This window comes from Asparagus officinalis, chromosome 2, assembly GCF_001876935.1.
Source record: "Asparagus officinalis chromosome 2, Aspof.V1, whole genome shotgun sequence".
Classification (NCBI taxonomy): domain Eukaryota; kingdom Viridiplantae; phylum Streptophyta; class Magnoliopsida; order Asparagales; family Asparagaceae; genus Asparagus; species Asparagus officinalis.
This window is the reverse complement of record NC_033795.1, coordinates 26982166-26997111: the sequence shown is the minus strand read 5'-3', so window position 1 is coordinate 26997111 and position 14946 is coordinate 26982166. Positions and strand designations below refer to the sequence as shown.

The 14946-nt window shown below is 37.1% G+C and overlaps 1 pseudogene; it reads right to left on the bottom strand.

Moving 5' to 3' along the window:
- The window catches only part of LOC109830575, a 17822-nt pseudogene that overhangs the window by 2710 nt on the left and 166 nt on the right, over positions 1-14946 (bottom strand).

The window sequence follows — 14946 nt, the reverse complement described above, 5'->3', positions numbered from 1 at the left end:
GGCGCTTTTGCCCGATAGGTTTGCTCCCCGTAGAAGCTTCAGGGCGCTGCACTGCATCAGGGCACGCGCCTCATGTGTGACTTGGTGCGCCTTGTGCATTGGGTGTGGCGTACGCTTCTGTGCGCCCTACTGCTCCAGTTCAACCTCTTTGGGTAAGTGCTTATTGGGTTTGAAAACCCACTTTTCTTAAACCCGTTTTGAAATAAAACTCCAAAATGAAGACCTGATCCTTAAATTAGGGCATCAGACCATGAGCTTGAGGCGGAGAAGTGGGGCGAGTTGAAAATACTACTGATGGGGTCTTTCAAAATTGATCCCCACTACGATAAAGAGTTGTCCCAGGAGTTCAGATTCGAACCCAGGCAACACCTCGACAAGAGGGTCGGTCCTGGAGTCCCGACTTGCTCAGACTAGAGCTGTTGAACAGTTCTATCTACCTTGCGATGATGAGATCTTTAGTGAGATGTCTGATGTCAGCCTCCGCCAGTGCCTGAAAGGTTGTATGAACCAAGGAGCTTTGGTGGAACAGGAGCTGCTCGGCCAGTTTGAGCGAGTTCGAACCTCCTACATCAGGTTCCAAGAGGCGTTGGAGACCCAGAGAACCAACTCATGAGAGGACTCTCCGGATGCTGGCTATGAGGGAGGATAAGCTGGTGATCTGAAAGAGGGGCGAGGACAAGTAGCGTCGGGAAGTGGAAATGCGGGAGAGGATGATCGATGGCCTAAAGACTTTGAACAGCAAGAAGTCGACCGAGATCAGCAAGCTCCAGGAAAACCTCGACTATTTTGAGTACAATCTTCACGAGACGATAAAATAAGAAATCTATCCGAGGAGATCGAGGTTGATAGGCGAGAGAGGAACGATGCCTTTGAGCGAACTCGAGCAGATCGCCTGGACGCCAAGAGTCTACGAGTCCAACTGAAGGAGCAGATTGCTCATGAAAAGCTCAAGAAGGAGAGCACTCAAGCTGTGCTGGAGGCCGAGTTACAGCGTGAGTCATCCCTTGCTGAAGTCCAGACCTTACAAGGCCGCCTAGTTCATCTGGAATCTGAGGCCCACCGATTCGAGATTGTTGAGGGCTACCACAATAGTACTCTCGAGAAAGTAGAGGTGACGCTGGCTTGCAAGCGGCTACGGCTATCTCGAAGTGCAACTTCTGGCCGAGCTCAGAAATGACTGGACTGCTTCCATTATCCTCTTAAGGGTGGCCAATTATCTTGGCGCACCATAGGAGATGGAGAAGCAAGGAGAAGGACTCATGCTCGATGGCAGGTGCAGTGACGAGGATGACAAAGAGTTGGCCGAGGAGGCAGGCGAGGGCTTGACTCATGATAGCTGAGCGAGTTAGCCCGAAGAGAGAGAAAGCGAAGAGGTTGACTCTGGGATCCAGTCAGCTCCTCTGCCAACTTCCACTGTTGATCCTCCGAATCCGACTCCTGTTTCTCGCTCTAGTGTTGATTCCCCCGCATCTCTTCCGAGTCCGACCCTATAGGGGCTCAAATGCATTTTTTTACTTTTGTTGTTTAGCACTATTTTGTACTATAAATAGTTTCACATATATGAATAAAAAGGTTTATTTTTGCCAATTTGAACTATGTATCTTTGAGATTGTGTTTGTGTGTTTAACAGTTTGCAATCTGCTTGGTTCGAGTACAAGTTTGTTTTTCAAATATGCTCGGGTCGAGGTGATTCGACTCTGTGTATGGTGAGCAGGACGACTCGAGCTCGTGTTTTAGGTTTACTCGCGATGACAGCAATGTCTTTGAGGTACGTTCCTTGGACTCACTGTTTTAAAAAACCTCCGTCTAGTTCACCTAAACGTCCACCTAAGCTTAGGAGGTACCTAGGCCGCCTAACTAGCACCTAGCGCCTGAATGATACATAAGCTATCCACCTAACTTTTGAGTGTTTAGGGGAGCATTGTCCGCTTACATGGGCTGCACCATGTAAATATTGATCATAATTTTCTATGTTGAAGGCCTCCACGTCCTCCAACCTCCTTTAAACTCCTTTAACCTTCAAATATAAACACTTTCACTACCTCCTCCGGCCTTCAACAAAACCTCCTCGATCACCATTTAAATGAAGAAAGAAATCCACCTAGACACCACTCTAGCACTTAAGATTTCTATAACATTAATATTTACTATCACTTATTGTAATTAAAAAATAAAAAAAAACTCCAAAGATCTAGGTGTCGGGCCCCATGCTTAGGCCTCCTAGCGCTTTCTATAACCTTATTATTTATTATTTTGACTATTTAGTATTTAAGTATACATAGTTTATTATGGATCTAAGATTGCTATCTTTTTGACAAATTTATATGAATTTAATACATATTTTTATCAATTATTTTAATTAAATAATTTTAAAAATAATCAAACGTCTAGATGCCGCCTAGGCAATGCTAGGCGCTAGCTCAAACGCCTAGTCAATCTATCTCCTTCTGTAATATTGCTTGGACTTATGAAATGATGCCAAGGTTTTAGTGTCGATAGCGTGCCTTGGTTTTACTCCTAAAAGATACCAAGGTCTTATATGTGTCTTAGGTTTTACCTATAAAAATAATACCAAGTTCTTGGACATGTGCCTTGGGTTTTATTCAAAAAATTGATACCAAATTCTCTTGTCTTTATCGTTAAATCAATGAAGGTCGAGTGGCGAGACTACATATGAGTTAGTACACACCTATGATGCACGGATACGGATACGGAACACGGATACGACACGGACACGGATACGGGATACGGCAAAATCCAAAAAATTGGATACGGGGATACGACAAGGAATTTTTTTAAAAAATTATTATTATATATAGAAAAATTAATAAAATTCAACTAAAAATCTAAAATATGAATCTATCACAAAATAACAAGTTTGTAAACAAAAAGTACATCAAGATAAAGTGGAAGCTAGTCCGATGACGTCTTCATTGCCTTCTTCATAGGGTTTTTTCTTTTTTTCTTTCATTTGAGTCAGCTGAGGATCAAATCGAACGGGAGATTTGAGAAATAGGGATGGGTTTTTTAATCGAACGGTTCAGGTTGGATTTTAACAACCAAACCCGCAACCCATAACCCAAATGAATCGGCCTTCGGCGAATCCGAGCCGTGTCCGAGCTCCTTTGACCGTGTTCGAGCCTAATTTGACCATTGACCCATGTCGGACACGGATTGACCGTGTCCGACACGTGTCGTGCACGTGTCGTGACGAATCCGTGTCCGATTTGAGTCTAACACGGATTCGTGACCACCGGAGGCGAATCTGTACTTCAGAGGTACACACCACGATGATGTGCTCTTTTGGTAAATGAGCTCTAGCTATCTTTTGATCTAGCCTTTGCATAGCTCACTGCTCTTGCATCATGGTTTGCCTCTTTTTCCTTGCAGAAGAGTGTGTCATCTTCAACGTCCATTTGTTTGGCTCGGGTGTCTTGTTTAGCAGAAAACTCCCCAACTTTAATAGAGTTGGTTAAGTCAGCTAACTGTGTGTAGCAGCAACAGATCCGTTGTACTTTGGTCTTAAACAATGGATACCACTCATCGAGTGACTCGTGTTTTAGCAAAATGATACCATCTCACTAATGTTTGGTTTTCTCTTGTAGTGGCAATCTCTAGCTAATGTTGCTGTAATGAAAAATATGAATGACACGTGTAGAATCGATGAATGGAGACAAGTGATAGAAAAAGTAATCTAAGTGTTGAAGCAAATTTTAAAAGTCAACTTGGGCTCATGGATAGAGAAGTTGCTGTTAAGGGGAGAGTACTGAAGTTAGTAGCATGGTTGATGTACCAACCATGATTGGTACACTAAGACCACATAGCAGAGGAACACTATATATACTTAATTATATATATATACTAGTATTATATTATATATATTTATATATATATAAGTATACGTAGAGAGAGAGAGAGAGAAGAGAGAGAAACTGGAGAAACTTTGGTACCCGAAGTGCTCCAATCAACTTGGTAGTGAATGTGCCATAATCTTATCCCTACATCTACATTGGAGTTGGTGAAGGGTGGTTGAGGCTCTAATCTTTCGATGTTGATGTAAGGGCAAGATATGCCACATCACTACCAAGTTTTGGAGCAATTGTACCAAGTTTCTCCATTTTTCTCATATATATATATTACTAGTACATATATATATAATTATAATATATTATATATATATATATTATATATATTATATATAATATATATATATATATATATATACTATATATATATATATATATATAGATATATATATATACCGCCTGTGTGTATATAATATGTATGTATATATATATATATGTATACCATATATAATTTGTATAGATATATATGTATTATTACACCCCCCCCCCCCCCCTAACAAGAACAAGCTAGCCATATGGTCCTATTGTAGGGAGGAAAAACATGGCCAGCTTTAAGTGAATGAGAGTTTCGACATTTATGTAAACAAGTGAGTGTATGAGTCATGAGTGAACCATTGCAATTTAAATCCATAGTTATATACCTCCATTGAGTTTTCTAATATCTACTTTCCACCATCTTGGCCCGTGTACTCTACCTTAACACGACTATCCATTGGACAGTTATAGAAATCAAGAATTATAATTGTGCTTTGCATTTATCTCCTCAAAAGTCTTCAGCAACAAAGCGTGCAATAAAGATTTGTATATAGACATAGGAAATCAAAGAATACCTGCTCACTAGAATGCACACGAATTGGTCCAATATTAACAGATATGTACTTTCCCCTGGATGACAGTTTTCTAGTAACCTGACCCTGTTATAGATAGGTGGTATATGTTAAAGACAAATAGCAACAAAAGCAAAGATATCAACCAGATACATGCAGGCATGCTTCTTGGTGGAAGGAAGAAAACTTGATAAAATTGTGGAAAAAAATATTTGCAGTAGCCTATTCAATAAAATACTTATATAAAACAAGTTTAAACCACAAATACGAAGGTTACTATTGACTGATTTTCTTCTGATAGTGACTGAGAGAAACTGATGAATTTCTTATAAGGTTATAATGGAGGGTTACTATAAAGATTTAATCATAGTGCAGACAGTTTAGTTTCCTGTTGAACACAGCTCGGTCAGGTAAACAAGCACCTCATCACCAACTTAAAATAGTATGTGCTCCGAGTACTTCGGAAACTATAAGTTCTACTTCAACGAAGCAAGACAAATTACACTGCATAATGTTTAGAGGTAATAATGACGATGACAAATGCACGCTATTGTGTGGAAAGCTGCAAAGCCAAATTGAGTAACAGAACTCATGAAGCCATGTGTTCTAGAAGAATCTCTTACCCATCTTGACTCAAATATATCTTATACTATTATAAAAGTGTGTAGAATGTTAGAAAATTTTCTTCCGGAAATGCCCTTCACCATATCCATACATAATTACATACATACCTAAACACACAAAATGCTCGATATGAATGTGATAGTTACCTTCTCCAAGACATCCACACATGCATAGATGAACACACACACACACACAGACACACATGAAAACACCTATGTTAAAATTATTTTCAAAAGATGCCCTCCAATTGCATGTGCATTCAAAGTCCCTTTACTCAAATTATCATTCAAATAATTTATAAAAATTCAATGGTATAGTAATACTTAAAAGAAACAATTTGGACAAATAAATTAGATATTTTTCGTTCTCTTGCTGGTTCCGATTGAGTGGGAGGTGAATCATTAAAGCTTTATCTTCAAGAGTAATTAATAATTACTTCAATGGCCACTTATTTTTACTTTTAATATTAATAATTGCTAAATAATAATTACTCTTTTCCAACCACCCACTTCCAAATGAATTGTTTCCTCATCCTTTCTCTCTACCTATTTTACTTTCCATGTGATTAATTATTGATTTCTTATTTAAACTTCCTTTTTTCCTAAAATCCTTATGGAAAGGGCACATGTGTTTTGGAATTCGGAAGTTCTTCAAGATGTGAAGGGAAGGGAATGAGTGGAGCGGAGATGGATGGTGCGGGTGATGTACATCAATGGCTGAGGTTATAATTGTATTTGGTAAATACAAAACTAAACTAATCTTTGCTCTAACAGCTAATATAGTAAAATTAATTGCACATTTTCTTGGAACAAAGTATTGATCTTCCCTCTCTTATGGTTACAATAGGAATATAGAAAACCCAACAACCACCACTACGAACAAAAACAAAGCCAACAGAGGTCATGACGCTGGTACCACAGCGTCTATCAATGACCATGGGGCAAATGGGCCGCTAATATACGGGATCCATACAAGCCCGCTTGTGTCTGCCTCGTCACCTACGAGACTGTTGAGGCCGATGCCCGTCCCTACAATGAGGCCACCCTCCGTATGCGGGGTAACTAAGCCAAGCTCAACTTCCCCCAAACACCAGCCTCTAACTGCCACTGCCACCATAGCCGTCAGTGGTAACTTCTCCGGTAAAGGTGCTTGGAAAAGACGGACAGAGAATTTAATTTAAGGTTTGTGAGAAAGGTTACTACATATCATCAGACCATGATCAGTAGGAGGAGGGAGCTTGTGGCTAGTGATGATACGAGTTTCTCACATGGCTTAAAACTTTTCATTGGGAACTTGCCTTTTCAAGTGGACAACGTTGAATTTGATAATGCAAGGAGTGTGGCTTGTTAATGTTTTTGTTTTGGTGAATGTGTTGGCTTTGAGGGGTTAAGTTTAAAACAACTTGAGAATTGGGGGACCTAATAGCAATTTCAATTTTTTGAGGGATTAAGTTTAAAATAACTTGAGGATTGGGGGACCTAATAGCAATTTCAATGATTTGAGGAACTAATTTCAAAATATTAAAGATTTAAGGGACTCATATTAAAATAACCTTTTTTAAATTTGTTTATGGTGAGGGTATTAATCAACTCAGTTTCATGTTTGTCAATAGATTAATTGTTTTCATATTTTAGCTATCAACTAATTTTCATTGCTTTCTTCTATATTTCGGAAATTTCAATGTAGAAAGGGCAGTTTAGTTCTCTCTTACAAGTTACAATACAAGTTAGTTTAGCTTTCTATTCCTGTTGCTATCTATTCGTTTTCTTATTTGAGTGTTAATAATATTGCTACTTCTTAAATCATCCCAATTCTGAAGCATGAATGCTCAAAGTATTCCTATGATTATAGTTGCAATTGATTGCAATGTCGCCCTATTGGAATTCTGTTTCCTCCTTTGGATACGGATGATCCTGTTATAATTTAGTCTTTTTTATGACCACTTTTACTATATGGTGCCTTTGGTAAGATTTACATATCCATACAATCATTTTCACTATTGAATCCTTAAGCTTGAGAAATATAACTAATGATGAAAATAGTTACACTAATCTTTATTCCAGTATGCATGATTTTACTCTAGCATGCATGATTTTCGTAAGCACTCAAAATTTCTTTCCAATTATTTATTTTAAATCTTTATATCTTACATTGTGTAATGTCCTCTTTTTCCTATATCCACGAAACATACTAAGAACATGAACAAGTACAACCACATGCAACGCACATGCACTATACTAGTAAATCTAAGCAAGCAAACCTGTGAGACACGAATCTTTTACTTCGGAGTTTCCATATTATGTTGAATCACAGAAAGATCTTTTAACGCAATCTCTTTTGCATACCCATCTTTTACTTCGGAGTATATTATGAAACAACAGACCACAAGCATCATGTACAGGCCTTGAAAATAATAGTCAGGGTCGTCATAAAAAAGTAATCACTGCTTATAAACAACTGTGGCCCTTGTGAATGTTATACAAAGAATACTTGCACAGTAAGCGGCATCCTGGAACTTGCATTAGTAATCTGTTTTTATTTGCTGATAACAATACATATAATATTTTCTGAACTGCAAGGGACTCAGCTGCACTGTGATAATGATACTTGGATAAATGAACATTTTTTACACATTTCCCAAAATTCGTTACGCAGTGCTCTCTTGCTGTATATTCATACATGGGGATTGGTTGGGTGCAATGGTAGCAAACTGTTACAGGTATTTTAGTTTCTGTCCATCTGGATGTCTATGTTATGTTCAGGTCTACCCAATTAATGTAGGTTCTTTGAAACTTCATTCACTAATAAATTGCAATATAAAAATATTGACTTTCTAATGCAAGAAATTGCATTTTGACGTTTCTTGGATGAACACATTGGCCCGTATTTGAATATCCATCCAAACAGAAGTAGAAGGTAATTATTGTGAGATTCATTCAAATAACAAATGATAATTAGTAAATTAAGAAAGTTTTCCAATAATTATATCAACTCAAATCACTAGTTCATGTTCAAAAGAACATTCTTTTCTTAAGAACCTGAGTCAGAGAATGTGTGGATTTGGATCACTAATATTGTATAATCTATTTTGTGAATTAAATGGAGCAAAGACAGGACTTTGTAACTTACTACATACTGTGACATGTGCCAAGATATTGCAAATGCTGATGAGCATCTGTGCCCAAACTCTTAGAAGTATAATAACCAAATGAAATGTGAACATTGTAACTTGTTTCAAGTTTGACATTAATGTGCTAAGATCTCATTAAAGAATGTATGAGAGCTAAGATTTGTAATGATATCTGATAGAGAAACTAAGATAGGTGTGGTAATATTAATTGACCTAGATAATTAGCCCATATCTTATGTTTCTCAACCTGATAACTAGGTGAGAAGTTCACAACCAACCTCATGATTTATAATTGATTTGTGACAAATGAATCTTGGGCAAACCCTCACATTCAGATTTGTCCAAACAAGGTGCAAAGGTTCAGGTTTTTTTTTTCCTCGTTGACATTTGTTTCACACTTAAAAAAAGAATGTCCAGCTAGCAATGTCATAAAAGACGTTTAGAGGGTCTGGATGGCAGACGTACCGCCTAGAGGCTGATCACATGTTTTCTCCCTTTTTCATTTTTTAAATTTAATTGACAAAATGCTGGCAGCAACAACGAGCAGTGGAAGGGCAGCAACAGTACTAACAGGTGTAGCAGGATGTAGGAATAGGACCATAGAACAAACAGAAGTGGTAGCAGTAACAGGAAGTAGCAGCAGCAAATAGCTGAGGGGAAGAAGACCAGGAGACAGGAGGAGGGGAGCAGAAGAAGAAGACAAGAAGAGTAGCAGTAGGAAAACAGTTAGAGCCAGAGCACTTAAATTAAACAAAAATTCAAAATTTTCTTGCCTGATAGACAGACTAAAGGTGGGAGGCCAAAGCAGTTTAAGGTTTGATTAACATATTGGATACAAGTTATGAAATCCCACACAATTTTATGTGGAACATCCATATAGCCTGCTTAACTGGGTATTCAGGGTTAACCGGCCCGTTAAAAGTGGTCTCAGATGCTTTGGACAGATTAACGGTCTTGAACGCTTAAGCCTAGACAGCCTCATAAAGCATTCTCAACAAAACTGATGGTTAGACATGTTAGTACTGTCTTGGAAATTGATGGATAGGTTCGGACCTCTAACAAAGCAGATGACCATGCAACGTACTTGCAGATATTTCTAAACAGTGATGGAGAAATGGTTTATCCAAATAAAACAAAATAATAACCTTTTTCACAATCCGAGCAGCATAATGCATTGGTCTTGTGGACTCTTTATTCCTTATTCTAGCTATTGCATTTGAATGTTTTGACATAAATTTAATAACCAATGCAAGTAACATTTTTCTGTAGATATAATTGTCTCTTTTGGATGATCTAGATTTTTATCTCTTTAAGAAATCACCAAAAATTGTGATTATCAATTTAAGGTTCTGTCTTCCATGAACTAACAAATTTCAGTTACTATCCAGTACCCAACAGTGTCTTATATAAAGCATCATTGAACGACAAGTTTGCAAGAACATAGAGCTATACCTTTGTAATTTGCTCGTGAAGTACAGATTCGACAGCAACAACCATTGCTTGGACAAAGTCATCCCCTCCAGTACCTATTGCAGTAAAGCCTCTGGCCATGGGATATGAATGCACCTGAATAATCAACAAAAAAAAATGAACAAAAAATTATAACATTCGTAAATTCTAACATTGTTAAAGGTCAATACAAATCAAAATTGACTTTTTGGAATTATGATCAGTGTAGGAAAACATCATCCAAAATTAATGGATGCAACAAACTGGGGTACTTAATTCTTAAAAAAATGACTAGATGTGACATTTTTGTGTAATGCACTGCATTGAATGACTAGATCCTTAAGCAATGAACAACTGAATGGCAGAGGCACAATAGGATAATCAGGTTGAGCCAAAGATGCAATAGGCATGGATGCTTTCTAAGCAATTTGATGCTCTAACAACTTAAAATATTTTTGCCCCTGAAACTAGAATATTGTTTGGCTCATCTCAACTAGATGAACCAGGGAGATAGTGTTCACAGAAGTCGCCATAATCACAACTCCAGGAGATCTAACAGTTCTTCGAGATGTCGATCTCTAAACCACAATGAGTATACTTGTGAACTAGACCTCGGCAATGTATAGTCTAGCACCATGATTCCAATAACTACCTCCATATAACCTCAACTACCAACGCATTGGTCATCTGCCACCTTGTTTAACAAGAGCCTATTTACCACCTTTATGTTAGTATCTCCTACAGGATTTAAGATGGTGGGATTCCCTATCTTGACTACTGCAAATAATTTAATAGCATTCACAGTAATGTAGATTTGAATCTATCAGACTACCATGCATAGTTGCAATAATTCAAATAAACTTAGAGATAGTACTTTATGGCGGAAACACCTGAAAACTTCCAACAACACTTTGATCAACTTTGAACAGCAGCAAATCATCAAGCTATCTCTTTCCACTATTACCACACCAAATCATCATATATTATTTACCTTCTTTGGGAAAAGTCAACAAAAAAAAATTGTTCCTGAGTATCAAAGAAACCTGAGAGATCTGACTAGATCTGACTGCCAAAGATATCGCAGACACGAGTTTCTGCCATAAGGATGATGCCAATAAAAATTTTTCTTTAGAAAAAAGTAAAATTATTATTTAAGAATGTTAGGAGGAAAAACAAGAAAATTCAATAGCCAAATATATACAGACCTAATTTCTTCTGCAGGAGGAAAACAATGAGATAATTGTGATGATGTTGATGAGAGAACAATTCGTTTAAATGATAGATGCTGGATGATGAAGCTGAGTTAATGACTACAAGATGACTAATGAATAGAGACAATGATAGTTCCACGACAAGGACGATGCTAAGTTGATGACAAGTTGATGAGGACAGTGAAGTATCTTTCCAAGATATTGGTACGTGATGTGACATGGAGTTAAACAACAGATTTGTACTTGAGCAGACAGTGAACGAGAAGCCAAACATCAAGATGATGTTGAAATCATAGTCGATATCAGAAATTAAATCCAGAGTCAAAATATTGAGATCAAATAAAAATACCTTTCAGCTATTGAGGTTGTAGGTGATGCAAAGTGGAGATCTTTTAAAGTCATGGTGCAGAACGAGCAGTTTCAATCCCTTATATGAGTTTTAAAGGTTAAAGCCTTCCATTCCTTTCTACCTCCTCTCTGAGAGCGCGAGCACATACTAATATGTGGAAAATAACCATTCGAGCAGAATCATTCTAGTTCCAGCTAATGGATCATATAAGCAAGGCCAATTCATTCCAACAAGCAATCTCCAACTTTGTACATGGAAACATACAAGCGAAGGGAAACCCTATGAAATGAAGAACATAACAATAATCGTACCTTCTGATCCAGTTCAAGCCATTCATTAGTAGCATCATCCGTCACTGTGCCACCAATAATAACATTTGTGGTTTGTGCTACTCTTCCTTCAGTCTTGGACACTTCTGAATTAGGCACCAGCATAAGTTTAAAAAGTAACAGGAAATATCAACAAAGTAAGAAAATAAAAAAACTTTAAAAATTGTGATGGTTAAAGGAAGCCCAACACAATAAACATTAACAGTGACAACAATAACAACAACAACCAAGCCTTTATCCCAAATGTTTGGGGTCGGCTAAAACATTCACAGTGAGATAAACAAAAAAAAAGGTTCTAGAACAAACAAAATTATTCACAACGGCCTATGTCATAAGAGAATCTATATCACTAATATCCATGACAGATTATTATTTTAAAATGAAACAAGATCTACTAATCAGGACTCAGAAAAATAAATGATGTAGAGAAATAACACTACATTGGAAGTTCTTTGAGTAATGTAAGCTTGGTCAAACTTATAATGTTAAGATGGTGGACAGATGGAAAAGAAACCACCAGCGATGACTCACAACACTACCAGTAGGAAGTTGGTTTTCTATAATAGTCGTGTTGAATAGTCCATGACTGTACAGCTACGATAAGGTTGAGATGGAGCTAATCAGATCATTCTCGATCAACTCTTTTCTGACCAATAAACAAACTCCATAGCAAGTGCAGCATGGTAGCTAAATTTCATTTAATTTTGAAGTCAGCATAGTGTACTACCTAAATCTGCTTGGAAGATTAGAGCTCACAGGTGAATATTATTAATGGCTTGATAACATAAAAACTAAAATTTAGCCAAGGTAAAGCGGCAAGGTGGAAATGAGTGTATCCCATGCAAAGCTTCACAATTCCAAATTGTCGGTTTACTAGAAACGTAAGGCCATTTGATAACAGGAAATTCCAGGTCAACGACCACACCCACTTGTCAGAACCCTTGGTCTAAGGGGCTGTTTAGTTGCAACAACAAAAAGTGTTATAGAAAACCTATTTCCTATAACACTCTTTTTTTCTTGTTTGGTTCACCCCTTGAAACCATCTTGCACCCTCCCATTGGTTGATGTGACCTATAATTAAGGAAACCCATTTCATTGGTTTTTGTATCGAAATGGGAGGAAAGTCTGTTTACTGGTTTTCTCCCTGCTATTCTTTCCTTTGGTTTTCAAGAAACCAACCAAACATGCCCTAAGTGGATACTACCAAGCTGTTCAGGTGGCAACAATGGTTTTCGGGCATAGACTAGGCCTTAGGAAACAACAACAACAGCAACACAACCATTATTCCAAATTTTTGGGGTCCGCTATATGAATTCTATCATTCCATTAAATTCTATTTAGGTTCTATCTGCCAATAAGATAATCATTATCACAACTGTTTCCAACCAACTTCTCTCTGACCAGCCTCTAGTCCTCATTTCTCCATTAATTATGATCATATCACTAGGGTTGATGCATTTGATGACCTCTGTTACATATGATCAAACCATCCTAAATGATTCTCTCTCATTTTTATCCTTAATAGAAGCAACATTCGATTTCTTACAACTGCACTCTTCTTAGCCTATCTCTTAGTGTACCCTCTCATCTCTGTAATATGCTCATTTCATCTACTCTTATTTTTTGCACATGTTATTTCTTAATTGACCTACATTCTGATACGCAGAGCATTGTGGATCTTATATTTATCCTATATAATTTTTCGTTCAACTTCAAAGATATTCTACGATCATAAAGGACGCAAAAGCATTTCCCACTTTAACCATCCTAATTTGATTTAATGAACTACATCATCTTCAATTTCACCTATTTTGACAGATAACTAGCCCTAGATCCCAAAAGTGATCTCTACTACGTATTTCTTGACCATCAATATGTACTATACTAGGTCATATGAATTGGAGAAAGTAGCATATCTAGAAATGATAGAAAGTAAAAACCACGAACGAAGGAGTTTAAATAGGTGCAAGGAATGATAAGATAAATGTTTGGAGCTCATCTTCATGGAGATTTGGAGCACAATATGAGCATATTGACTCCTAAATTCATAGCAAAAGATGTTTGTGACCACACTGCTTACCATATTCTTTGCAGACGGGGCTTCATAAAAATGACATGTGCACCCGTTGAGGGATTTCATGTGGTTGTTAAGAAAAGGAAAACATTTATTTCTGTAATGTAGTTCTAAAGTTCGTTTCGTTAAATTCTCCCAAATCAAACAGAGGAGACATATCAGTTTTATGCACAAAAGAAACTGAAGTACACAAGTTCATAATATATCAGGCATACACCACATCGCACATAATTCATAAAATTTATGAAAGAATTCACTTCCTAATAATCATAAATGTTTCCACCCAGTAAACGACCCCATTCTCTTTCCTGAACTGCCATTAGCAACTTATATGATCTGGCGGGAAAGGAATCAAAGGATATTTCAAGATAAAACAAAAGAACCAAGACAGATCTTCAGGGATATTCAGATTTCAGTTTATACAAAAGTTTTAATGATAATGTACATATCCATATGAAAGAATTACTTGAGAAAATGTTATTTTCTTTCTTTTGTTTTACCAGTTTATCTGGTTATATTGATCGTTCTTCACAATGCTACATTTGGAAAATGAATAAAATTTAGTTCATTTACCAAAAAAAACTGCTATTAGCAAGATTTGATTGCATAAATGAAAGTCGATATTACTCTACGGCCTTTCCTTATTAAATGACAACAAAGCCTCTGTCCCAAAATTTTGGGGTCGGCTACATGAATCATAATTTTCCATTCAATTCTGTGGAGGATTGTCTACTCCGCTAAGTTAATCATTATCATGTTGTTCATAACTGCTTCCAACAAGACTCTCTTACACCTAACCTTTTCCCATTAGATTATAACATAACATTATCGCTCCTAACCGATGCATCTAATGGCCTCCCATGCACATGACCAAAAAAATGGTCAAATAATTCTCTCTCATTTTATGCTCAATAGGATAGATATCCACTCATAGATCTGACACAAATTTTCCAAAACAATAATAATAAATAAATAAATAAATAATTACAATCTTTTCCAACAACTCAAGTCATCCGCACTGCAACCAAGTAAGTTCAAAAGGAAACCACTCGTAATTACCGGAAATAGCCTTGAGCACGGCCTCCTG